The following is a 27,263-nucleotide window of genomic DNA, read 5'->3' on the forward strand; positions in this document are numbered from 1 at the left end:
CTCATCTTCTTCTAAGCATTTCCTGTCTGTATTCCTGTCCAAATGTCTTTCAAACGTTGTACTGCACCTGCCTTAAACCACTTCCCATCCAAGTCTTTGCCTCCCTAAACTCTCTTCAGGCCCTCGAATCCTGGACAAGGAGCTGGACAGCAAAAGGGAAACCCTGGGACAACAATTCAAGAGAGAGAAATGTAGAAAGCATGGAGGTTCAGCGCTGTTCTGGGTGAAACCGCTTTTTGTTACATTGGTATTCAGGACCTTGTCGTGGTGGAGAGGTTTGTGAGTTCCTGCGATCCCAACAGCAATGCCGTCTGGAGTTCAGTCATCTGCTGCTTAGCTCCAGGTAGGGTCAGCCATGGTGGCAAGGTCAAGGGGAAGGTTCCAGGCAAAAAGCGATCCAACTAAGGCCTCAAACATGGAGCTGGCAGAAAATTATGACACATCACAATGGCAATGAATGTGGAGGAAGGCTGCATTCCATGCCACTGGTCCCTGACCTCAATACATCAATGCCCATGTGGTGGCTGTCTGTGCAACAGCCTCCCCACATTAAACAAAGTCATGCCTACGCATCTCCATCAAGGGAGTCCACTCTAACATCCCAAGTGAAGTCTCTGAAGCCCCACAAACAGGCATTTAGGAGAATATCATGCTCTACTCAAGTGATTGCTAGAAGAGTCAGGATTTTAAGAAGTTACTTCAGAGCCATGCCTAGGATTACCCAAAATTTGGTAACCTTCAATCCTGACCCAACAGTGAAACTCTATTTATTCAAGAAGTTTAAAAACCATTTGCAGAAAAAGTCAAACTGAAAAGTTCAGATCCCAGAATGAAAACAAAACACCAGATGTAAGAATATTTGGGTTAAAAAGTGCTGATCTGAGGATGATAGGAAAGCTGCTCTTCTGCTGAGAATATACAAAACTGGGTTTGTTGTTATTTAATTTGATTTACAACAGGCTTCAGCAATCCAACCTTGCATCACTCATTGGCTTTTGACAAAAGGATTGTACCAACAAGGAATACATCCAGTTTATAGTTCTTCAAAACAAAACTATTAATCATACATATTACAGAACTGGGAATGACACTTAAATACCTGCTGCACTTCATGGCTAAGAGGAAGGTAAAGAAAATAATTAGCTAAGATTTCAGTTCCTAATCACCAGTGAGTATAGATTCAAAGTATATATATTATCACAGTATGTATAAATTATACAACCTTGAGTTTCATCTGCTTACAGGCAGCCACAAAGCAACCCGAAAGAACACCCACAGAGAAAGAGAAAAAAAAACACAAACCATGCAAACAACAGAAGCAAGCAGCATCACTCTGAACCAAATTGAGTCCATTGACCCAGAGCCGGACAGCAGGGGTAGGCCCATAGCCTCAGTCTCAGTTCATCGTATAGTGGGGCAACTCACACGAAGCTCGTAGACAGAAGCACATAGCATCCAGAGCAGTCTCCCAGCCTCTGTGCCACAGAGAGAGAGGGAGGAGAGAATATCAAGTCAAGTCACTTTTTATTGTCGTTTTGACCATAACTGCTGATGCAGTACACAGTAAAAACAAGACGTTTTTTAAGACCATGGTGCTGCATGAAACCGTACAAAAACTACATAAAAAACACGGGAAAAAAACTACACTAGACTACGGACCTATCCAGGACTGCATAAAGTGCACAAAACAGTGCAGGCATTGCAATAAATAATAAACAAGACAATAGGGCAGTAAGTTGTCAGTCCAGGCTCTGAGCATTGAGGAGTCTGATAGCTTGGGGGAAGAAACTGTTACATAGTCTGGTCGTGAGAGCCTGAATGCTTCGGTGCCTTTTCCCGGATGGCAGGAGGGAGAAGAGTTTGTATGAGGGGTGTGTGGGGTCCTTCATAATGCTGTTTGCTTTGCGGATGCAGCGTGTAGTGTAAATGTCCGTAATGGCGGGAAAAGCCCAATGATCTTCTCAGCTGACCTCACTATCCGCTGCAGAGTCTTGCGATCCGAGATGATGCAATTTCTGAACCAGGCAGTAATGCAACTGCTCAGGATGCTCTCAATACAACCCCTGTGGAATGTGATGAGGATGGGGAGTGAGAGATGGACTTTACTCAGCCTTCGCAGAAAGTAGAGAAACTGCTGGGCTATACTTGCTATGGAGCTGGTGTTAAGGGACCAGGTGAGATTCTCCACCGGGTTAACACCAAGAAATTTGATGCTCTTAACGATCTCTACCGAGGAGCTGATGTTCAGCGGAGAGTGGTCACTTTCTGCCCTCCTGAAGTCAACAACCATCTCTTTTGTTTTGTTCACATTCAGAGACAGGTTGTTGGCTCTGCACCAGTCCGTGCAAGTCACGGAAAATTCAATTGAATCTATAAATATTCAGCATTTTAGGCTCACATTACAATGATGGGTGTTTAGCCAGAAGACCAGAGTATTGCTGACATCTGAGAAGAGAGGTGTAGATAAAAGTACAAGAGTTTTATGATGAGTAAAAAGAATTACGTTATCAGAGTAATGCATCTCAGGTCACTATTTGTCTACCTGTAGGTTCTTAGGGAAGTGGTGGATTACAGAGATAACACCCAATTCTGTTTAGGGCAAAGGATTCAGGGACTTCAAAAAAAAAGAGTGTCTTTGGATTTAATGTCACTGGTTCGCCTGTTTTTTCCATTAAAGCTGTAAACCAATTCCTTTGTCTGGCCTTTTGCTACAACACTTAAAAAAGCCAGACTCGATTCATTGCTTTAAAGAGAATCTTCAATGCCTTTCTTTCATCTCCTTGATAGGCCTTGTCAATTTCACTAATTGTAAAAGCTTGCATTCACATAAAGCCTTTAAGTTGATAAGATCTCCCAGGGGGTACGTTTAATCAATCTAAATCACTAACACCAAGGCAAAAAGGAAACAAGAAGCATTATCAGAATGATAATTCTTATGAGAGGAACTTGGTGGAAATGTCGGAGGTGAAGAGGATTGGAGGGGTATTTTTGCTGATACAGGACACATGACTAAGTGGAGTGTTGACAAGCTAATAATGGTGAGACCTGCTTAATAATGATGAGCTTGTCTGTGTTACCAATTACTACAAGAGTCATAGAAGAGCCTCCCTGCCAAACAAATGTTCAACAAATGGAATTCACAGGATAGAGAGGAGAGTAATAGTTTTGAGTCAGCAGTATTACTGGCTGATCAGTTTTCTAATTATTCTGTTGGATAAGCACAAATCAGCTATTAAAGAGCTCAAGATTAGCCCTTCCTTCAGCTCCTACGTTCTAAAGTGATTTCAACCCAGTCTTCCATGATACCATATGGAATACAAGAGCTGAAGAAAGGGCTCCTCTTGACCTCTTTCTAAACATTTAATACAGTCCTGAGAGGAAAAACAGTATTGCTGTTATTCCTTTTAGATTGGCAGGATGTCAGCATCCTAGCGAGGGTAATTTTTAACTCAAACTAAGAAACAACTACAGGAAATAAGCCAACAGGCAAATCTGGGGTGAGACTGAGCCACTCTGCCTCTTGAACCTATTCCACTCTTCAATAAGTACATGATTGATCTGATTATAACTTCAACTTTGCCTACCTGTTGAAACCTTTCACTTTGAAAATCAAACATCAACCTCTTATCCTCAAAAATATTCAATTTTGTTGTCATTCCCCTTTTCCAAAGGCAAAACTCCAAAAACAAGCCAAAAAAAGTTTCATCCTTGTCTTAAATGGGTAACCCCTTTGAGGAAACAGTGCCCCTGGCTCTAGATTCTCCCACATGTGGAAATATCCTCTCCACATCTCAAGGTCTTGTACAATGCAATCAGGTCCCTCCATTCCTCAATTCCAGCAGATACGAGCCCAGTTTGCTCTCATAACTACTCACTTGAGGTATCATTTTCTGAGCACTCTCTCAACTACTTCCAATGCATTTACACAGGACATCGTAACTGAAGTTTAACCTTCCTACTTTTGTATACACATATAACCATATAACAATCACAGCACGGAAACAGGCCATCTCGGCCCTCCTAGTCCGTGCCAAACTTTTAATCTCACCTAGTCCCACCTGCCCGCACTCAGCCCATAACCCTCCACTCCTTTCCTGTCCATATACCTATCCAATTTTACCTTAAATGACACAACTGAACTGGCCTCTACTACTTCTACAGGAAGCTCATTCCACACAGCTATCACCCCTCATGTTTCCCTTAAACTTCTGCCCCCTAACTCTTAAATCATGTCCTCTCGTTTGAATCTCCCCTACTCTCAATGGAAACAGCCTATTCACGTCAACTCTATCTATCCCTCTCAAAATTTTAAATACCTCGATCAAGTCTCCCCTCAACCTTCTACGCTCCAATGAATAGAGACCTAACTTGTTCAACCTTTCTCTGTAACTTAAGTGCTGAAACCCAGGTAACATCCTAGTAAATCGTCTCTGCACTCTCTCTAATTTATTGATATCTTTCCTATAATTCGGTGACCAGAACTGTACACAATATTCCAAATTTGGCCTTACCAATGCCTTGTACAATTTTAACATCACATCCCAACTTCTGTACTCAATGCTCTGATTTATAAAGGCCAGCGTTCCAAAAGCCTTCTTCACCACCCTATCTACATGAGACATCCCTTTGCAGTAAGTAATAGTGCAATTTGTTTTCCTAATTACTTGCTATGTTTACATTCCAGGCTTTTGCAAAACACACTGGTCCCCCTACAACTTGGAGTACTGCAATCTTTCACTACTTGAGAATGCTTTTTATTCCCCAAACACTTCATGCCGACATTCCTACATCCCACTCCATTTGCCAGATCTTTGCCCACTCCCCTAATTTATCACATTTTTTGCCACCCTGCCCTCCTCATAACTTATTTTCCTATCAAGGTCATCAGCAAGAGCCGACCAGTGGCGTAGTGGCATCAGCACCAGACTTCAAGGTGAGTGATCCAAAGTTCGAATCCAGCCGACTCCTTGCACGCTTTCCATCTGTGCTGGGTTGAGTGTCGAGCTCGCACAAAATGCTAACGCAATGACAAAGCTGTCAGCCTAAGTGCCACAAGATGTGGAAAGGAACAACAAGGTCATCAGCAAATTTAGTGACCAGACCCATATCCAACTCATTTACACAAGTTTTGAAAAGTCTGGCACCCTGCACCAATCCCTTTGGCACACCACTTGTTATATATTAACAAACAAAAACCTTCTTAATGCCAACTACTGCCACTCTTCCATCCATGCTAATACATTGTCTTAATTTTCTGAAGTACAAACCTTCATGGCACCATCAACACACCACAATGGAACGTATCAAATGAGTTCTGGAAAATCCAAGTACCTTTTTATCCACAGCATAGGTTATTTCGTGAAAATAACTCCATTTAATTCGTCGAGCATTCCCCTTTCACAAAATCATGTTAATTCTCCCTGATTATCCTAACTATTTTTATTCGCCCTGCTGTAACATCGTTAATAATAGGTTCCAATATTTTCTCAGGCAGACAGCCAACTGAACTGTGGGTTCTGCTTCGCCTTTCCTCAACCCCCTATTCCCCCCACCTGCCCTCTTCTGCGGAAAAGTAGTAATATTTAACATTTTAGAATCTAATAATTCTTCCCCAAGTCTGTGAAATTTTGCAGGATTAAAACAATGCATCAAATATCTCATTAGCCATTTATTTTTAGACCCCAAAATAAAGCCCAATTGTTCAGTACCACTTCCCCAGAGGTTAGAATTTTCCTTTATTCCACCACCAACTTATAGCTATTTTGGGAAGGTATGCTGTGTGGTGAAATACCCCATCAATCCATGTAAACACACAGTGGGACTGCGGAGACTTAAACACGCAGCAACACTCCCTCTCCCAGTCCCCTGGCGCTGAAGTAACTCACTGCTCCAGTTGCGCATGCTGTTCCTCCAACATGCCTCAGCACACTGCTTTATTAATATAATGTCCTAGTTTTACACCGACAGCTCTGCGAGGCAACCCACAGGGAGAGTTCAGATGCAAGGCACAGGAAGGATGATTTGTCAACTCTTTCCCATCTAATGGCCCTTATCAGAAATAAGTATTGCTTAAGGATGAAGAATCCAAATCAAAGCTGAAACAGTTCAATACATCATTTAAAGAAGTGGTTTAATAATTAGTCTAATATTAATACAATAAGAAATGCCTTGACTGATTAAATACCTCTATTTGTGTCAATTTGGCAGCTTCACTTGGGCGAGTCAGTAACAGTCAAATCCAGATCAATGTCATCACCATCAGCACACTAGAGGTAAAGTAATAGAGGAAGGTCTCATGAAACAAAACTGCAATTCCTTAACATTTGGAAATACAACTCTTATCAGGATTCATGACTGTTTAATGTCATTTCCAGTATACAAGTGTAAACAAGAACAGAATAATTGCAACTCTGGATCCAATGCAGCACAAAAAAAAAACACAGTAAGAAAAAGAATAACAAAACAAACACAATAAACACAAATGTACAAGATAGCTTATACATAGATTGTATGTCCATAAAGTGTCTATACTTAAGGTGACTGACAGGAAATGATAGAGTAGTGGTGGAGGGGGATAAACTAGTGGGTGGATGTGTTGATCTGTCTTACTGCTTGGGGAAAGTAACTCGTTTTTGAGTCTGGAGGCCCTGGCATGGATGCTACGTAGCCACCTCCCTGATGGAAGTGGAGCAAACAGTCTTTGAGCAGAGTAGGTGGGATCCTTCACGGTGTTACAGGTCCTTTTCTGTATATATGTCTTTGATGGTGGGTAGGACCATTATCAAGTTAACAAAACCAGTGAATAAGTGCACTTCACGGTGAGCCTATTCAATATTAAACCGAAATTGCCCTGTATGTTCTGCAATCCTCAATTTTCAGTGTTTTTTTTTTAAATACATAAACTACTTCTGCATATCAAGGTAGCTCCAAGCTTCTTTTAAGTAAGGATACCTGTTTGGGTCTCGGGTTGTCTTCTTCCCCACTTTTGTTCCATATTTTCCCCCCAAACGCCAATTGCTTCTGCAACAAACCCTATAAATAAAGGGAGAAAGTATCACCACGTGCAACTAGAATTCTATGGTGCATCTTGATCTAAACTAATACAACACTCAGCAGCCACTTCATTAGATACCTCCTATACCTAATGAAGTGGATACTGAGTGTATGTCCGTGGTCTTCTGCTGTAGTCCATCCACTTCAAGATTCGACATGCTGTGCTCAGAGATGCTCTTTTGTACATCACTGTTGTGTGGTTATTTGAGTTACTGTCACCTTCTTGTCAGCTCAAACCAAACTGGCCATTCTCTTCTGACCTCTGTCATTAACGAGGCATTTTGCCCACAGGACTGCCACTCATTAGATTTTTAATTTTGTTTATTGCATCATTCTCTATAAACTCTAGAGACAGTTATTCATGAAAATCCAAGGAGATCAGCACCTGAGATACTCAAACCATTCTGTCCGGCACCAACAATCATTCCACGGTCAAGGTCACTTAGATCACATTTCCTCCCCAATCTGATGTTTGGTCCGAACAACGTCTGAACCTCTTGACCGTGTCTACATGCTTTTATGCATTGAGTTGCTGCCACATGATTGGCTGATTAGATATTTGCATTGACAAGGTGTTCAGGTGTATCTAACAAAGTGGCTTCTGAATGTGCAATGGATTCCAGTTAATTGAGACACATTGAGACCAGTACAATTCGGCTCAGCCGCCCCAATTAGCCAGTTTCCTAGAAACAGTTAAAAAAGGTATTAAAAAAGACAAACTGAGTAACAAATTATTTGAATGAAATATAAATTAGAACACTTCCAATACTACTGTAGAACTATAGAATCGTGTATTAGTTTCTAATACTTCAATGGAGGAATTCATACGCATCACTATGAGTGCCTCCATGTAATGACCAATGCCATTAAGGAAGGGGTCCATGGACCCCAGGTTGGGAACCCCTCCTCTCGACCATTGGGAAAGGAGAATTGGAGAAAATTCTAAGTGATTATACAAACCTTACACGAGTCAATCTCATCTCATCAGCTACCAAAAATGACATACATGGAATTTAGTTTCATAGTGAGACATGGCAATGATTGATTAACAACCTCTTTCCTTCACAATGCTGCACCTTAATAGTATTCTGTCACGGAAGGCATCTCAGCCAAGAACAGGTTAATCATTATTTGTTCTTCTCTGCACCTTGAGCAGCAACCTTCCTGTTTCTTTAGCATTTGTCTGTTTTTTTTTAAAAAGAGGCTGATTTACTAGCTCGACACTCAAACCTCAACCCAGCATAGAAGGAAAGCGTGCAAGAAGCCGGCTGGATTTGAAGCTGGGATCACGCGCCTCAAAGTCCTGTGCAGATGCCACTATACCACCGGCCAGGTTTATGATAGTACTGGCAAAATCAACTTTAAGCTTTTCCTGACATTCAGGTACATTCCTCGCCTAACCCCCCCACCCCCACCCCCCATCCATGTACTCACTTTCATTCTGTTCGAGACTGAATTTATTTACCTTGTAATAGAGTAGACCGAATGTGGAACCTAATAGAGGGTCAACAAAATAACAGGCATAAATAACAGGAAGATTATCCTTCTAGCAGAGGTATCTAAAGCTAGAGGGTATAAGACAGAGCACTACATCACTGTAACAGGCCACATATAGTTAGTGCATGCCGAGCTGTTATCCTGACTAGACCAATGCCTGGCATTGGTTTAAGGTAAGGATTAAGAGGTTTAGAAGGGATCAAGAACTTTTAGGGTAATTGGAATCTGCAATGCACTACTAGATACAATATCACATTTGGAATGTGATACTAGATGAGTATCACCAAGGCACAGAAGTCTATGGATCAACTGCTGGGAAATGGGATTAGTATAGATTGACACTACACAGAAGGCAACAGCCAACCACTTCTGTAGAAAGAGATGCCAAGAACAATCATAATCATGGAAAGACCTTGACAGTCTACATCATATGACATGGCACATAATGAACAATACATTGGTATATTTTTTGTCCTGTATAGTTATTGTCAATCAGGATCACAATCAGTTTTAACTCTGAAAGTTTCAATCAACATTTACTGAGTCCTTGGCGGTGGTGGTGGGAAGAGCTCCAGACATTAATCCCCCTGTATGAATTAGTATTTCATAACATCAATCTCCCTCCCACAATAAAAAGAGGGGGTTTTATTTAGATCCTTTTATACGACCCATTCATCTAAAAGAGATTCACTCAATTATCCTTCCAATTGATGGAAACAACTTCGGTTACATCTTTGTGATTTCTACCAACTAAAAATGCAAACCTCACAGACAACCAGATTCAAATTTGACCCTTTTGGACTCAATAGAGTGCAGCATACAAGTGAGATACACAAGGTATCAACCATGAACCTGACTCAAGATCGCAACTGCTGGATATAATGCCGACCCCTTCACTCCAACTAGACTGGAAAGAGATCCTGGCATATTGACTACCAACCAGGGTCATCAGAAAACAATGAAATGTTATTGATGTCCTGCAAGTACGAAAATTGCACTGGCCCTGTGCTTGGTATTATCACAGATCACCCAGAGGTGCTGCTTTGCAAGTAGAGGGTGTCCTCCATTTCCTCAAGTTTTGATGAGAAACTTCACTCCTGTCATTCCCTTTCAAAAACTTGATCTCTGTGCACAAACACTCTCTCTTCTCCAATGGATCATAGGACAAATGGATCTACATTCACACCGTACCAGCATCCTAGAACAAATATTTTCGGTGTAGAAGGTTGAAAGAAGTTTCTCCCAGTGGGTCATCAGTTACAATCATTGACAAGAAAGGAAGAGGAGATGGATGGTAGAGAAACATTTGCTGTGTTGTTAGAATCCAGATCATCCTGTTTCCCTAAAAGGAAACAGATTTTTAGAAAAGATGAATTTTACAGAGCCACTGAAATCAAAAGAAAAGCTTAGTATACTTGCACATGTTCAGCTTCAGCAGTACACAACTTGTGGAACAGATTGGCCCCAGTGACAAATAGCACCAACAGCCCATGGATGCCAGAGCCAAATCATCTCTCAAGGCCAGAGCCCTCTGTACTGAAAACTGCATTCAGTTCTGATCCTGCAGGGTGTAGTCCAGAAGCTATAGTTTGTGGGGCAGCTCCAACCAACATCAGTTTGGGCAGACAAGACACTGTGCAGCAGCTCAGTACAAGGCGTTGCTATTGAATATCCTGCTGTCACATGAATGCAGAAGAAAACACTGCCTGTTACTACAATGAACACCTCAGTATAACTGGGAGAGAAGAACAGGTAATTGTGGTGGAAAGGAGTTGACTACAATAGACACAGACAAAATGCTGGTGGAACGCAGCAGGCCAGGCAGCATCTATAGGGAGAAGTGCTATTGACGTTTCGGGCTGAGACCCTTCGTCAGGACTGACAGTGCTTCTCCCTATAGATGCTGCCTGGCCTGCTGTGTTCCACCAACATTTTGTGTGTGTTGCTTGAATTTCCAGCATCTGCAGATTTCCTCATGTTTGACTACAATAGACTTTGGTAGAGAAACCTATCAAACCCAAACTGCTCATCCACATCAACTGACTGAGCCGACTTATTAATAACTTCTCAGACAAAGAACTAGCTTGTGCATCTGAATTAATACACCAAAGTATGAACACCTCAGCCAGTAAAACTCTTCATTCTGCAAGATCATCAACTCGATGTCTGTGCCTAATATTAGCATCAGAGCTTACTGTGAACTGTAATTGTCCAGTTGTTCAAAATCCTTTTTCCAAAAATCCCAAAATATAAAAGATTGAAATTAAACAAGGTTTATTATTGTCATACATACCAAAGTACAGTGAAAAGCTTGCCTTGTATTCTATTTAGACAGATCGTTACACAGTATATTGAGGTAGAACAAGGTAAAACCATAAAAAGCAGAATAAAATGCAACAACTAAAGGGAAAGTGCAGTGAGGTAAACAATGGACAGAGTCCAACTCATCGTACGAGGGAACCATTCAATAGTCCTAACAATAGAGTGGAAGCCTGGTGGTACATGCTTATAGGTTTTTATATCTTCTGCCCAATTGAAAAAGGGAAAGGAGAGGATGCCCAAGGTGAGGGCAGTCTTTGATAATGCTGGCTGCTTTACGAAGACAGCAAGAAGTATAGACAGAGTTCATAGAAGGGAGGTTGGTTTCCCTGACTTGCTGAGATGTGTCCACAGCTCTGCAATTTCTTGTGGTCACGTGCAGAGTAGTTGCTATACCAAGCCAAGATGCATTCAAATAGGGTGCTTTCTTTAGTAAGGGTTAAAGGGGACATGCCAATAGATTGTTTTACCATGCTACTTCAGAATTAAACAAAGAAAATACATCCAATTAAAATGAGTCAAGTACCACACCATCCCTCTCCAGTTCTAACATGAATGAAGCTCCATTCCATAACTTCTGATACACGTGACCTTTCACGAGGACATACATCAAGTGTAACTTCAACCAAAAGCACACTTGAAATTATGCATGCAAGCACTAATAAATCTCAAGCTCTATGTACTCAAAGATGTTAACATTTAGAAAATCATAACATTGCTCAACCTCAACAGACTTCACATCATTAGATACAAACATTACTCTTGGGTTATTTTAACTGGGCCAAGAACAATTCCTACCTCTACCCCCCCCCCAAACCACAAAGACTTCAACCAACATCTGGTTTCACAGTAAATAAATTCATTCAAAAATTCTTTTTCCTGTCACAGGATATAGATGAGTGCAGCAAACCTCAGCAACTACAGGCTGACAAAGATCAGCAACATAGGCTGGGGACAGGAGAATTCTATCTATCAAAAATGACCAAAGGCATTCAAATGATTCTCCTTCCCACCCTGACTCCTCAGGAGTTGAATATTTTATTTTGGAGAGTTAAAACATGAATTTCTCCAGTAACTCTCTGGATGACTATCTATTACTCTCTAGAATTCCACAGACTGTGGCATCAGCAATAATGTACTGCACTCAACTGCCCACTACGAAGAGAGTACAGAAGTAACTGAGGATGTGGATATGGGGCTGGACTCCTGACCTGACCCTGCAGCCACAAGTTAGACAGAAAACAATGTTTTATGCACTGAAAGAAATTTTCCTCCTCACCATATTGCTGTCGGCCAGTGGCGTAGCACAGACCTCGAGGCGAGTGGTCCCAAGTTCGAATCTGGCTGGCTCCTTGCATGCTTTCCATTCATGCTAGGTTGAGCATCAAGCTAGCAACTTGACCTCGTGAAAAACAGACAAATGCTAAAGAAATGGCAAGCTTGCTGCCCGATGCACCACAAGGCAAGGAGAGGAACAACCATATTGTGACAAGCTTAGGCATGCATTCAAGTCAGATGATCAGATATCCTCCCAATGTCACTGATAATCCAAATCTAATATTTAATCAGATGTGCAAAATGGAATTCTCTTAAGGCAACAGTGCCATAAACTGTGTAAGCCGTGTCTTACTTTAACAAAGCTCTGTCTAGCTTTGTTTCACTCCAGCAAGTCCACTGCCTAGTCGGAAACAGAGCCAAAACATTCTGGAGAATGCCAGCTTTAATCACTGACCTATGCCAAGTAAGTTAGCTTTAGCCAGGCAGGCAGAGCCCACCAGCACTGCTTGCATCAGCTGGAAATTGAAAACATAATCCTAACTCTCTCACATCACTGAAGTGTAAATTACCTAGGGTTTAACAGAGTTAAAGAGTTATGCAGCTCGGAACTTCTTGGTGGCCAAACGTTTTAACTCCAATTCCCCGTTTGTACATGTTGGCCTTGTGCCAAGACAAGGCCACCTTATATCCTGTCTGGGTAGACTCCAAACTGATGGCATAAACATTCATTTCTCTTTCAAGGGAAAAAACCCCTCCCCCCCCCCCATTCTGACCTTTTACCTCTTCTCACCTGCCTATCACTCCCTCTGGGTCCCCTACTCCTTCCTGTTCTCCTATGCTCCATGCTCCTCTCCTGTCAGATTCCTTCTTCTCCAGCCCTTGACCTCTCCCACCCACCTGGCTTCTCCTTCTCCTCCCCCTCCCCCCACCTTTTTATTCTGGCATCTTCCCCCTTCCTCCTCAGTCCTGAAGAAGGGTCTCTGCCTGAAATGTTGACTGCTTATTCACTTCCATTGATGCTGCCTAACCTGTTTAGTTCCTCCAGGATTTTGTGTGTTGCGTTGGAACAGGCTCTTTGGCCTAACTCACCTAAGCCAACCAAGATGCCTTTCAGAACAAGTCCCATTTGCCTGCATTTGGCCTATGCCTCTCTAAATCTTTCCCATCCATAAACTTGTCCAGTTGTCTTATACAATGCAAACACATCCACCTCTCCCACTTCCTCAGGAAGCTCATTCCATAGACCCACTACCCCATGGGTCCTGTGGTGGTCCTGTTAAATATTTACCATCTCTCTTTTAACCGGTCCCTTCTGATTTTTGACTCCCCTACCTTGGGGGAAAAAAGGCTGTGACCAATCACCTTGTCAATGCCCCTCCTGATTGTTCCTAATCAAAATTTCCCGATGAGCTCCCGAGATTCCATCTGGATCTCATACTTAAAAACTCACAGGGAAAGAGAAAACCATCAAGTGAAGCTACCATCTATGCCCAAGCTCAGGTTCAGTTCTGTAGGTTTTCATGTGAAAACAACTTCAACTTGGGCTGATATTTCACTGCAATGCTGGAAGTGATGTCATCTTTCAGATGGGAATAAATCAAGGTCTTACGTCAAAGACTGCTTGACTGATCTTCCACAAAATCAAGCAAGTTTCAACAACAGCTTGGCTAACTTTCAAAATTATCAGACCTTTCAAACACAGCAACTGCTTAGTTCTTATTGAAGTTTGTGTGAAATTGCTGAGTGCAAGTTATCACCCTCTGTGTGAAAATCTTGCCCCTTGGGATCATTAAATCTTTACCATTTCACCTTAAACCTGTGCCCTTTACTTTTTGACTCCCCTACCCTGAGTAGAAACACCTTGACCATTCACTTTACTGATGATCCGCCTTCCTTCTGCCTCAAATACTCAGGTTGCAAATTCCACATTCAACTCATTCTCTGGATGGTATCCCCATGAACACCTTAGATTTGATTAGCAACATCGTACCTTTCAGGCCATAATCTAGGGGGCTTACCAAATGCCAGATGCTGGGAAATAGAAATAAGCCAACACTAACCTTGCAAAAATGACTTGAACTTTAGATTCTCTGGTCTCTCCATAGAAACTGCCTGACCAAATATTTCCTGAATATATTGTTCTTTTAAATACATAATTAAGGCTTGAAAATCTCAGCTTCAAACAAGAAACACCTCTGAAAGACTACAAAATAAAACTTTCCCCATGCATCCCCAATTAACACCGTAACAATAAATTTCAACCATAACACAGAGTTCGCTTTGTATATGGGATTGCACTTTGTATGAGATTGGCGAAAAAAGGTCAGAGGAAAAGGTAGAGAGAGAATGAACCAAGAAACCAAGTGACATTGATGTGAAAGGATAGTAGTGGATATGGTGTAAATGGATTTTAAAGAGGTGCTCAACAAGGTTCCCCATGATAGGCTCATTCAGAAAGTCAGGAGGCACAGGGGTAGTAGATGGAGCATATTCTGCCTGGAGGTCAGCAACTGGTAGTGTTCCGTAAGGACCTGTTCTGGGTCTGGTGCTTCGTGATTTTTATAAATGACTCAGATGAGAAAGTAAAAGGCTTGATTCATAATTCTGCAGATTGGTGGAGTTGTGGATAATGTACAAAGTTGTTGTTGATTACAAAAGGGCATTTTTTGGATGTTGAGCTGGGATAAGAAGTGCCAAAGGAGTTCAGTCTGGAAAAGTGTGAAGTGATTCACTTTGGAACGATGAATACAGGTTTAATAGCAAGATTCTTAGAGGTGTGCAGGAACTGAGAGGTCTCAGGGTCCCTGTCCATAGATCCTTCAAAGTTACAGCACAAAGTAACAGAGTGGTTTAGGTGGTCTTCATTAGTCAGGGGACTGAGTTTGACAACTGCAAGGTGATGTTGCAGCTCTGTAAAACTCTGGTTAGACCACTTGGAGTATTGAGTTCAGTTCTGGTCACGTTATAGGAAGAATGTAAAAGCTTTAAATAGGATGCAGAGGAGATTTAACAGGATGATGCCAGAATTGGAGAGCAAACCTTATAAAGGTAGGATGAGTAAGTTTGGGCTTTTCTCTTTGAAGCGAAGAAGGTTGAGAGGTGACATGACAGGGGTGTACAAGATAAGAGGAATAGACAGGGTGGACAGTCAGAGACTTTTCCCAGGTTGGAAATGGCTAACAAGGGGGTGTAACTTAAAGGCGTTTGGAGCAAAGTATAGGGGTGGGGATGTCAGAGAGGTTTTTATGTTGTTTTATATATCTTTTTAAAACACAGAGTGGTAGGTGTGCGGAATGTGCTGCCAGGTGCATTTAAGAGACTCTTAGACACATGGATGAAAGAATAAAGAACTACATAGAAGGGTGAGATAGATTTTGGAGTAGGTTGAAGCGTCAGCACATCATGGGCCAGAGCCTGTATTATGCTGTACTATTCTATGTTTAAACAAGATAAAACATTGTACTTACATGAAAAATAGAGGTAATTAGGCATAAGCTAATGAGTGACTGATTTTTATTCATTGCTGTTTAGGTGTTGTTTGTGTGAGCAAATCTTGGTGCATTTCAGGGTTTTTAATTAACCTGGCTTTGCTAATCTGGAGAAAATAACAACCAAAAGCCCAATAACTAATTAAATTCAAGCTCTGTGTATAAACATTATTTCTGGAGTCTCAGTAAGTTGAAAAGATTTCTATAGCTGTCCTGTTAACAACACTTTAAACTTGGAAGATCTCCAACAGGTCACTAGCATTCCTCAATTATGAGCAAACGACCATGGAACCCATCCCCAACGTCTCACCAGTGTAATAAACAAGTAATATAAACATGTTTTCCCTTCTTTGATACTGAAGTCCATTATGTAATAAACAGGATTTATAGTTCCCTTTATATAAAATAGAAATGGATTTTCCTGCATTTTTCAGTATACATGTACAAGTGTTCTACAAATATGCACTCAAGTACAAAGCATCGCTCTGAAGCATGATAAACAGCCAAGGATTAGAACTCAGACAAGCAAATAAATCTTGCAAACCAGCTGTGATACCGCACACAAGAACTCAAACTACATTTGCCAGAATTGTAGGGAATTAATTGCACCACCCCCTACGGTATATACACTTTATGATCCAAACCCTTTAGATGTAACCAGAGAAAGGAGGATAACCGACTTCCTCTCCATCATTAAGGCACCAGATCCATGTGCAATTGTCCAATAATATGCCTGATCAGAATTAAATCTTGGCCCTTCTAATCAAAATGTTCATTTCAGAATTGTTACTGTAGAAAATAAATTTAAAGCATAGTGCTGAGTCGGCCTAGGGGAGAAAAAATAAAAAGCCTTTAGATTCCGTTCCAGTTGCTCCTGTGCACCTGCTCAGCAGTTTGCTAAACAAAGTCTGTGTGGGCAAGAGGAACTTGAGGCAGGGTGTGCTCCTTCCACCATTTACATTTCTATGCATGCGTAAATGCACGCACCCAAGACTCACAGCTCCTTCCTAAGTGCATCCCCTCTACTCAAGAGCCAAATTAGTGAGGGTGTTGCATTTTTGTGCCGACCATGTTGTGCCGACCAATATATTCCTTAAAAAAGTAGTACTAAACCTACTCTACCCTGTAACCCTCTATTTTTCTTTCATCCATGTGCCTGTCCAAGAGGCTCTTAAATACCCCTAATGCTTTAGCCTCCACCACCATCCCTGGCAAGTCATTCCAGGCACCCACAACCCTCTGTGTAAAAAACTTACCCCTGAACTTTCCTCCCTTAACTTTGTACGTATGCGCTCTGGTGTTTGCTATTGGTGCTCTGGGAAACAGGTACTGGCTATCCACCCTATCAATGCCTCTCATAATCTTGTAGACCTCTATCAAGTCCCCTCTCATCCTCCTACGCTCCAAAGAGGAAAGTCCCAGCTCTGCTAATCTTGCCTCATAAGACTTGTTTTCCAATGCGGGCAACATCCGTTTTACCTCAAATGGCCAAAAGCTGTGCTTGTACAATGAAGGCAATGAATAGCACAAAACATGTTTTGGTTTAAATCTTCACTAATACTTATCAGATCATTGCAGAATCCAGTCTGGTTCACTACTGCCCTTCAGAGGAGGAAATATTCCAACCTTGCTTGGTCAATACTACTCAGGACTCCAGATGTCCTATGTAGTTGACCCTCAAAGAGGCCTGGTAGACTATTCAATTAGTATTTCCAGTAGCTGCTATTGACCTTCAGCAATAAATTCAAACCAAAGTTCTTACAAATCATATCTTATGAACACTGATAAACTCCCACCACAATTCTTAGGTACATCGTCCTCACATATAGGACCATCCCACCAAAAAGGGCAGAAGATATGGGAGGGTGCAGTCCTTAAAAGTTCTCAACATCGATTCCAGGTGCTAAATGTTCTGCTATGGCAAGGGCCACTCCCATCCAATAATTGCATCTACCATACTCGCTCATCCGAAACAGTGTTCATTCACGTTTAACAAAACTTGAAATTGGCCCTGGGAACAAAGGGAACTGAGAACAGGGAAACAAGTACACTAAATTTCTCCTACATGCAGATCTTTCTTCACTTTATCATGCATCAACGAACACGAGAAAGTATGCAAATGCTGGAAATCCAAAACAATATACACATTATGTTGGAGGAACTCAGCAGGCCAGGCAACACCTATGGAAAAAGAGTAAACAGTTGATGTTTCAGGCCCTTTTTCAGTTTCTGATGGTGCCTGGCCTGCTGAGTTCCTCCAGCATTTTGCATGTGTTGCTCACCATTTTTGAAGTCCAAGGATATCTCCTGATTCAAGGATCTGCCAGGAACAGGTTTTAAAAAAACTTAAACTACTTAATATAAAAAAAAGTTTGCCATCTCAGTGAAAAACCAGTTTGTGTGATCACTTTGGGTCACATGAGTGAAAAGCTGACTAAAAATGGGTTGCCTTGAAAAACAGTTAAAAAAAAACTATTGGAATAAACCACCTGGGAACAGCAGTACACACCTAGGAATGATATCGCCTCAACCTGGTGAAGCTTCGTTACAGGACGTGTAGTGCTCAGCCTCAAGAACACAGCTTTTTTCTATACTTCTATACATGCTGAAATCACAAAGGATCAAATTGGAGCTCTGTAGTCCAGCCAAGACTAGTGAAGAAAGACAACAGACAATTACACAGCCAGTGAGAGAAATGTCTAACGACATCCCTATTGTTAATTACCACAGGATCTGGCACATGTACACAATCTTTGACTTTTTACCCTGGTTCAGAGAAATGTCTCGTTACTATATACATTATATGGTTATATACATGTATACAGTTAAATGACTATAAACTTGACTTGACTTGACAAAAGTAAAAGCATTTGCAATGTTCAGCCAGAAAAGCCAAACAAATAGATATGGGGCAGGATGGTAGCAGAGTGGTTAGTAGAGCAGGGTTTCCCAACCTTGGACACCTACCATTAACTGAGAGGTCAGTGGATGACCCCTGATGCAGAGGGTAATAGATTAAGCGGTCATGACTGTAACTGGACAGCGTGGAATCACAGTGTTGTAGATTTAAATAAAAAGGGATTTTTTATTAACCTCAGGTGGGAGGTGGCTGTTCTTTCCCACACTTTGTAACGCATCTGGTGGCATTCCTGTCTCTTATTTTTCCCCTTGCATTTTTGTCTTTTTTTTTTAAATGAGGATGAGTTGCTAGCTCAACACTCAACCCGTTACGGATGGAAAGCATGCAAGGAGCTGGCCAGATTCGAACCCGGGACCACTCGCCTCAAAGTCTGGTGCAGATAACACTACATGTAAGATGTTCAAAAACCAGGTTGCTATCTCAAAGGCAAACTAGTGCAAGTAAACCATTAAAAATGGACTCTCTGGGGGAAATAAGGAAAAAACCTCTGGAATAAATTATCCATCTTAGTTTCCTCAAAAGAGTCCCACCATCAGAAAAGTCTCCAGACAGATTGATTCAGTCAAGATGTTATTAAGCGGCTGGAGTGCTGGATACAGCAAAGGGATTCTCACTGTAGCACTGAAGGCCTGTACAGTTGAACCAGCTGTGCCTCTACCCAAGATGTTCCAATAGCTATAATACTGGTATTTGCCCAATGGGGAAACTTGCCTAGATATGTCATGTTCACAAAAGGACAAATCTTATCTAGCTACCTGTCATCCAATCAGTCTGTTCACAGTCATCAGCAATGAGGTGGGTGCAGATGTCAATAATGACATTTAGTGGTATTTAGTGGGACGGAAGTTTATTTAGTGGTTCCATGGTTGTCAAGCCGAGGAGTGGTGGTGGGGACAAGCTCCCACTACCTAAAAGTGCTCCTCACGGCATGCGTGAGGGTAAACTCTGATTTCAAACCTCTGCTGCTTTGCAGCCATACCCAATCATGGGAGAGGCTTTGGAAGTAAACCCGGAGGACAAATCTGGAGCTGGAGTCCCTAAGGCAGTCCGACGTTGTCTTCAATCTTGTTCTGGCAACTCCCGCGACGACACCGGTGCCAAGCTGTATCGGCCTTTGCCCTTCCCCTGGACAACATCAGTGGCGTGGAGAGGGGAGACTTGCTGCTTGGACAACTGCCTGTCTTCCATATGACCTTGTCCAGGCCTGCACCCTGAACAGGACACTCCAGCATCGCCTCACTGCAACGGCACAACACGGAAAGCAGCGGTCTACCCGCTACTCTACCAACAGACTGAAGCAAGACTTTCCAGGTGCAGACCCATGGTCTCGCAAGACTAACGGATGGGGGGTGGGGGGAGAGAGTTACAGGTGAAGTTATGGTTTAGAAACAGGGATGTGGTGGGAAAATTAGAGGTCAGGCCAGAGTCTAAAGATCTGCTCAGTGTCTGAAAGCCAGCAATGCAGACATTGGACATTTGCACAGCCAGCTGGGATATCTGACTGAATGTCAGGCCAGCGGACCAGGGTGGTCAAGGGCAGGTAGCCACCCCAAGGTCAGCAAATTGGAATTGTCGGTAAGTTCTGGAGTCAGAGTTCAATGTGGGCAGGTAGAGTGAAGTCTGCCGATCCCCTGGGCTCACAAGTCAGTGTGACCGGAGTTCAAGGCCTAGTTTGGTTATTGTCTCGTACTTGGGGTCAATGCCGAGAATCAAATCAGAAGTCCGGAAGGAGGCCCATTGGCCAAAGCCCCAAGTCTGCGAATCTCTGCAAATTGATGCTCGATGTCTGCAGGTCCAAGTCTGCCCGGAGAATGGATGCCAAAGAAGACTGCCTGTCCTGGAGTTAAAGGACTGTGTATGTGCATGAGGGTGTGGGGGTTTGGAAGGGAGGGAAGAACGGAACTTATATGCCATTCTGTGTTGTTCTGATGAGCATTGTGGGCATGTTATGCTGGCGCCAGAATGTGTGGCAACCCTTGCAGGCTGTTCTCTGCACACCCTCGAATGTGTTGCTTGTTAACGCAATCGATGCACTTCACTGTATGTTTCAATATCACATGATAAATTAACTTGAATCTTGATCACCAATCACATGCTTACCAATGCCTAGTTTGGGTTTTTGCCAGGGCCACTTGAATCCAAATCTCTTCACAACCTTTGTCCAAACACAGAGCAAAGATCTGAACTCGACAGGTAAGGTGGGAGCCACTGCCCCTGACAGCGGGGTAGCATTTGGCCAAGTGTGGTATCAGCAAATCTTGGAAGAACTGAAGTCAAAGTGAAAAGGAAAATGCTGCTGTGGTTAGTCATTCCTCAAGACAAAAATGACAGCTGAAATTGTTAGGTCAAACAGCTGAGGCCAGTCCTCTGAAAAACTTCCTCAAGGACATGTGTAAGCCCAACCTACTTCATCAATGACCCGTCAGCAGGTCTGAAGTAGCTTATTTACTTACTGCCCCTTAAGCCACTGGCATTTAGGGCAACAAAGAAGGTCCTTTAAAGATTCTTCATCGCCTTTCCGTAACAATTTTTTTTGACCACCAGTCAAAAACAATGACGACCCCAATCAAAGCCAAGGCTACGTCCACACTAGACCAGATAATTTTGAAAACGCCGGTTTCGCGTAAAAACGACAGGCATCCACACTAAGCGTTTTTAAAATTACCTCTATCCACATTAAAATGGATATTTGGGCGAATCTCCTCCTCCTGGGCATGCGCAGGACACAGAAAACAAGCGAAGAGGAAACGGTATACTTGATGCGCGTTGGTCCAGTTACAGACGATAAAAGCTTTAAAAAGAAATTGCCAAATAAAAGACTTGGTGCGCGTTTGTCCAGAAACATTTCCTACAGCCACAGTCTCTTCACCGATGAAAGGGACGACAGCTACAACTAAACGCAATAAGGCTTGTTACTGGGCAAAAGTGAAATTTGTTTGCCTTTACTTTTGCCATATCTTTGTGTACTATTCTGCTGTATTTAACATGTGCAATAAAACGAGTTACTGGGCAAAAGTGACAATTGCATCTACTGAATTGCACAAGCAATACATTAATAAAGCACCTTGTTAAATGCACAGAACATGTCTTCATCAGTGTTCTATTTTGATACAATGTTACATTAGGCTGTAACACATCTATTGTCAGATATTGATGTGGTGTTGGAGGTTGCGTTCAAGAAAACAACGAAGTGCCATGTTGCCGCCAACATATGTTCCGGCACGTCACGACAGCGGTTTTAAAAATAGCCGGTTACCCCGTACACACTACGCCGGATATTAGGCATTTTCAGATTTATTCACTCTGGAGAGGGTTTCTGAAAATCTCCGTTTTCAGGGGAGGAAAACGCTGTTTCAGAGTGGACGGAGGGTCAAAACGAAGAGAAAAGGCTTTGGTTACAGATTTATCCAGTCTAGTGTGGACATAGCCCAAGTCTAACCACTTACCCTTGACATTCCACGGCATGGTCAACACCATGCCAACCCCCAATCAATATCAAGACTACTTTAACCAGAAATTCACTATTACCAGCCACATAAATAATATGGCTATAAGGGCAAATCAAAGGCTGGATAATCTGCTGTGAATAAATCACAACTTGACAACCAAAAGCTTTGCCACTTTCAGCCAGGACAAGTCAGAAAAGTGATGGCATGATCTCCACTTGCTTGAACAAGAGCAGCATCAACTCCTCCCAAAAATCTCAGCAACGCCTCGGATAAGGCAGTCAACTTGATCGACATCCCATCAACCGTTCTAAGGGTTCGTTCTCCCCGCTGTCAATGTACCTTGGCTGCAGCACGATCCAGTGTACTGCCTGTTCACCTATGCCATTCCAAAACCACCTCGTGAAGACATGACTCCAACTCCAGAGATGACGAGGACAGCAGACACAAGGGAAAGCAGCACACGCAGGTCCCTCTTCAAGTCACACACCACCCCAGACTGGAATTATCACCATTCCTTTATTGTTGCTGGAAATAAAGCTCCGAACTCCCACCAACGGCACTGAGGGAGTGCTGTCATGAAAGGGCAACAGGTTGAGAAGCTGCCACTCTGAACTTACCACCTGTTTGTTAAACGCGTTGCTGTTGACTGAGCTGTAGCAATGGAAACATCAGCCACAATTTAAAACCTTACTGATCAAAATGGCTGCACATAGTCCCACAGCAGTTCCAATGAGATTCCACCTCGACAAGGTGGAATCAGCTTTTAGTGGGTGCAAAATTCTCAACCAAACAAACATTGGATGATATTTAAGATGCAGAAAATCCAATTATTTTGCATAATCAAGAGTTTGCGCGTTTAAATGTACTCCATCCACACATCACTAATAGTAATTGAATTTACGGAATTTTGTTAAAAATTGAATGGATGATCCAAGGATTCAGTGTGCATTCAGAAGATCCCAAGTGGAAGAGATGGATGGCTCAGCAATGGGAGGCAGAGAACACCAGTGTGCTTTTAAGAAACTCAAAACCTCTGGCAAATAAAAGAGCAATTGGAATTTCCTGCCTACTGTACATATATTTAGAGTGGCAGGGTGGAGATACGTCTTTATCAAAGGACGTGCAAGGAGTTCCTTCCCTCTGCTAGCCTGCAAGTCACCCTTGGGCAAGGTGTAGCACCTGCTTAGCCCCCCACCCAACCCAATCAGGGCCATGTGAAGCCATGAGAGTAGGTGGTAGATGGCTGTAAAGTAGGTAATGCACATCATGGTTATATCACTGCTGACATCAGGCAATCTCTAATAATGACTAAGGTCACCCGTCTTGTAAAGACATTGCCTAAGAGAAGGCAATGACAAACCACTTCTGTAGAAAAATTCGCTGAGGACAATCATGGTCATGGAAAGACCACAAATCACCTACATCACACAACACAGCGCTTAACAACATACATTTGCATGTTGAAATGTTAATAGTGTTAGAACAAGATTACATGAACAATATGTCACTTCTGTACTCTGCGCCAAACCGTGCTGACAGTGACTCACACAAGAAACAGCAGATGCCGGGATCTGAAGCTCAGAGGGTCAAGCAACATCTATAGCACCAAAGGGAGCTGTCGACATTGAGTGGAAAGCCTCTATCAGGACTGAGAGGTAAGCAGTGTAAAGAGTTGAGAAGAAGCAGTAAAATAGCCTCCCACCCACAACCAATTCAGCCCAGCGTTTAAATCTTCTGGACACTGGGACATTCATCGCTTCCTCCTCCGGTTGCCTCTGTCATGCCTCACCTCTGCATCCTCCTGCCTAGTCACACACCTCCACTGTTAACAATAACTGTTATTAATAAAGGTATTTAGTGGTTTTCTTTGTTTTGTATTTTGCCGCCAATAAGTCATCACTGGCATCACCAACGCCGTCATAAACCAATCATATTACAACCCTCTCCTTTGTTTCTCTGCATCTCATTTCAAAGTTGAGAAACATTTATCCCATGGCTATGCAGTTGTTCTGGATGTCAAAGCCAAATGAAACAGCTTCCCAGCTGCCACCCAGTCAATCCTTCTAAATATCTCATTAGATCAACTCTCATGTTCTAAACTCCAGAGTACAGGACAGTATTGCTCCACATCTCCACTAAAAAACAACCTCCTCATCATAACTAATCCCATTCTAAGGCAAGTCATAAAAGATTCCAATGATCTCAGGAACATTAACACAATTTGACTCTAAACTAAATAAGATTATGGCAGAAGGCTGAATAGGTTTTTTTAGCAATAGTTTAAGAATGAAAGAAGAGGGTTATTGAGGCACAAAGGTTGCCTTTTCCAATTCAGGAATAAATATTGGAAAATAGAAATTTTAAAAAACTATGCAAGCTGAAACTACATACAGAAACTATCCAAAGGGAGAAAATATAGAAGACTCATTAGAAAATTAAGACTTTCCATGCAAACATTTTACAAGCTTACATGCAACACCATCTATTTCCAGCATTTGGGGTCCTAAACTGCAGATCGGTGTATCACTAACTTCACTTCCTCATAATATTCAAAGGGAAGAGGCCACTTTCAATCAGTAAGTAACCATCTTCCTAACTGCCACTGCGAGGCCAGTGATGAACAAAACGACCCTGATGAGAAAACGACCATGCCCCAGTTGGCACACCTGCAAGCTGGTCGGACCTGGTGACAATGATAGCAGCAGTTGCCATTTTGTTCAACTATAAGCTCCAGGTAGCAGTGTGAGTGGAGACTCATTTGATCGTCACAGATCAACTATTTTGACAAAGTGCCAGTGAATTTCTTCCCAGTGTCTAGCCAATATTTATCCCTCAACTAACATCACTGAAATAGATTAAAGTGCTATTATCACAATGCTGTCTGGAGTGGAGGGGGAGGGGGGGGGGTTTAAAGAGTTTATCACATAATAGTTGCCAAGTTTCACAAATTGCATAAATGACCTCACTATAAACCTACTTCAAAGACTAAAGCACTGCAGAGCATCACGAGATCACAAAACGCACTACATATAAATAAACAGGTCCTTTCAACTCTCATTACACAGTGGGAGAGCACAACAGCAAAACCTACTGCCACATTCTTCTAATTTAATGTAAAACAGATATTCAGGCTCGAATCAAAAAAAAACGGGAAGCAACAGACACACATTGGCAAAGAAAATTTATACTTTAATAATTAATCTGGTTTAAGTTGGTGCTGGAGAATCTCAGCAATTTCTGGCTGGTGGCTAAAGAAACAAGGAAAATAACTAAATACTTCATCAACAACACACACAAAATGCTGGTGGAACACAGCAGGCCAGGCAGCATCTATAGGGAGAAGCACTGTCGACGTTTCAGGCCGAGACCCTGGCCGAGGCTCCATCTTCCTCTCACCCCAACCCTTTCCTCTCCACTGACACTACCAGCCTCCCTCCCCCCTCTGATCCCATCTCTCATCTGTGCCGGGTCTTTACCATTCCCTCCGACCTTGAAATGAAGGGTCTCGGCCCGAAATGTCGACAGAGCTTCTCCCTATAGATGCTGCCTGGCCTGCTGTGTTCCACCAGCATTTTGTGTGTGTTGTTGTTTGAATCCCCAGCATCTGCAGATTTCCTCGTGTTTGCTAAATACTTCATCCGTCAATTTTTCTGGTAAACTATCATTGCAAACAATAGTCTGCAACTTCCCCCTGGACTTGGGGGCAATTCGATGTGCCAAAACTAAGAAAAAGGGAGCGGGCTCAATGCCAAGAGCAAGAAAGAACATTGATCGATTTAGGTGTCGAGCTGAATTAGAAAGTTCCAGGACAGGCTGAATCAAGGCAGTGGGTTCCAGAGCAAATCAAAGCGATTGAACCCAATGTTTGGATGACGATATAAGCGCCAGGCCAGATTGAAAAGGTCAGGGTGTCGGGTCCTGAGGCAAGGAAGGGACAGGCTGGTTCAGCTCATTGCTCTGCTCAGAATGTTATTTGCTTGTGTTTATTCTTGGTATGATTTATTCCTTTTCTCTGCACACTGGGTGCTCAACATTCTTTTTTGTTAATGGGTTCTTTTGGGTTTTTGTTTTGGAGCTGCCTGTTAGGAAACTAATCTCAATAATGTGTAGATACTTCGATAATAAACGTACTTCGAACTTCTAACTTAATACAGTTAAAATTCTAAATAACAGTTCGCAATTGTGAAGAACTTAAACAGCAAAGGAGTGCTAAAGTTAAACGAAACTTTCACAGAAACGCATTTGGAGGACGACATCCAATTTCTCCCACTATATTTAAAATTAGAAACTGAAACACCAGAAATGACAAAAAAAAATTTTAATAAAAAGTTATTGGCCAAAACAAAATGCAATCAGCAAAATCTACTCTGGGAACATTTTCTCTCAAAAGACTGAAGAGGCCAGCTCGGCATTCTGAACAGTTGCGAAAAGATCTGAGTCAGTGGTTATGGGGGGAGCCACTTGGAAAAAACAAAACAAAACCAGCAAAAATACAAGATCGAAGAATTTGGAGAGAATTTTCCCACACTGCAGCGAGTGTGGATTCACAGCAACGTTCAGTGCTCTAAGGAAATAAATAACATCAACACTTTAGAGAAAGCTTGATTTAGACACAAGGGAGGTGGAAGTACAGTAAAAGAATAAGTGGGGAGAATGAGTTAATTGGAGGCAGTGACTTGAACGCAGCAAGGACGGTGCTTCCAGTGACCAAGGAGAAAGAGCTGCAAGCTCTGAATTCTAGTTCAATATTCAGCAGCAATTTTCACTTGCGTCTCCTGTAACTCAGCAGAATGGCCCAAGGTGCCTCACCTGAGCTTTAACAAATAATATGCAGAGGTAGACTGGAGGTTATGCAAAATCCTGGGCCTAGACAGCTGAAGACACAGTTGCCAATGAAAATTCTAGCAACAGGAGCCCAGAAGTGAGAGGCCGTACAGCGAAGGAAGGGGCAAAGCCACAGAGTTGCGTTTATTTTCCAAAAATTCCAGCCTCGGCCACACCCCAGCTCTAGGCCTACCGTTCTTTCTCCTCAAGTTTGAGAAGTATTTAAAAAGATAAGACCTATCCAATAGAAAGAACATTGCTGCCTGAAAAGTGAGTCCTGCCTTGTCTCACTGTATACATTGCAGAAGGACGGGCAACTTCCGGGCCAACGAGATAACAATTCAAACAGCAAGCACAGTCACACTCCTGTCACATGCCCTGCCCACAAATCCATCCACTGTAAGCACTCTGTAAATCAGCTGAGCTGAACACTGT

At 42.4% G+C, this 27,263-nt stretch overlaps 2 protein-coding genes across 9 annotated transcripts in view; both read right to left on the minus strand.

The window, feature by feature from the left end:
* Positions 1-27,263, minus strand: part of LOC132383017 (myocardin-related transcription factor A-like) — a 216,309-nt gene that overhangs the window by 186,865 nt on the left and 2,181 nt on the right. For 3 of the 8 annotated variants that reach the window (XM_059953707.1, XM_059953708.1, XM_059953710.1), the window contains exons 2-3: positions 6,952-7,032; positions 6,185-6,266 (exon numbers count right to left, since the gene is read on the minus strand). The exons of 1 other annotated variant lie outside the window; for it this stretch is intronic. The gene's annotated coding sequence lies outside the window, so the exon portion shown is untranslated. Of the gene's footprint in view, positions 1-6,184; positions 6,267-6,951; positions 7,033-8,518; positions 8,543-27,263 lie in introns of those variants that run through there. 4 more of the 8 variants (XM_059953712.1, XM_059953713.1, XM_059953714.1 and 1 more) reach the window with 2 other exon arrangements.
* Positions 1-27,263, minus strand: part of LOC132383020 (general transcription factor II-I repeat domain-containing protein 2A-like) — a 266,610-nt gene that overhangs the window by 9,286 nt on the left and 230,061 nt on the right. The gene's annotated exons all lie outside the window — the stretch shown is intronic.

This window comes from Hypanus sabinus, chromosome 29, assembly GCF_030144855.1.
Source record: "Hypanus sabinus isolate sHypSab1 chromosome 29, sHypSab1.hap1, whole genome shotgun sequence".
Lineage (NCBI taxonomy): Eukaryota > Metazoa > Chordata > Chondrichthyes > Myliobatiformes > Dasyatidae > Hypanus > Hypanus sabinus.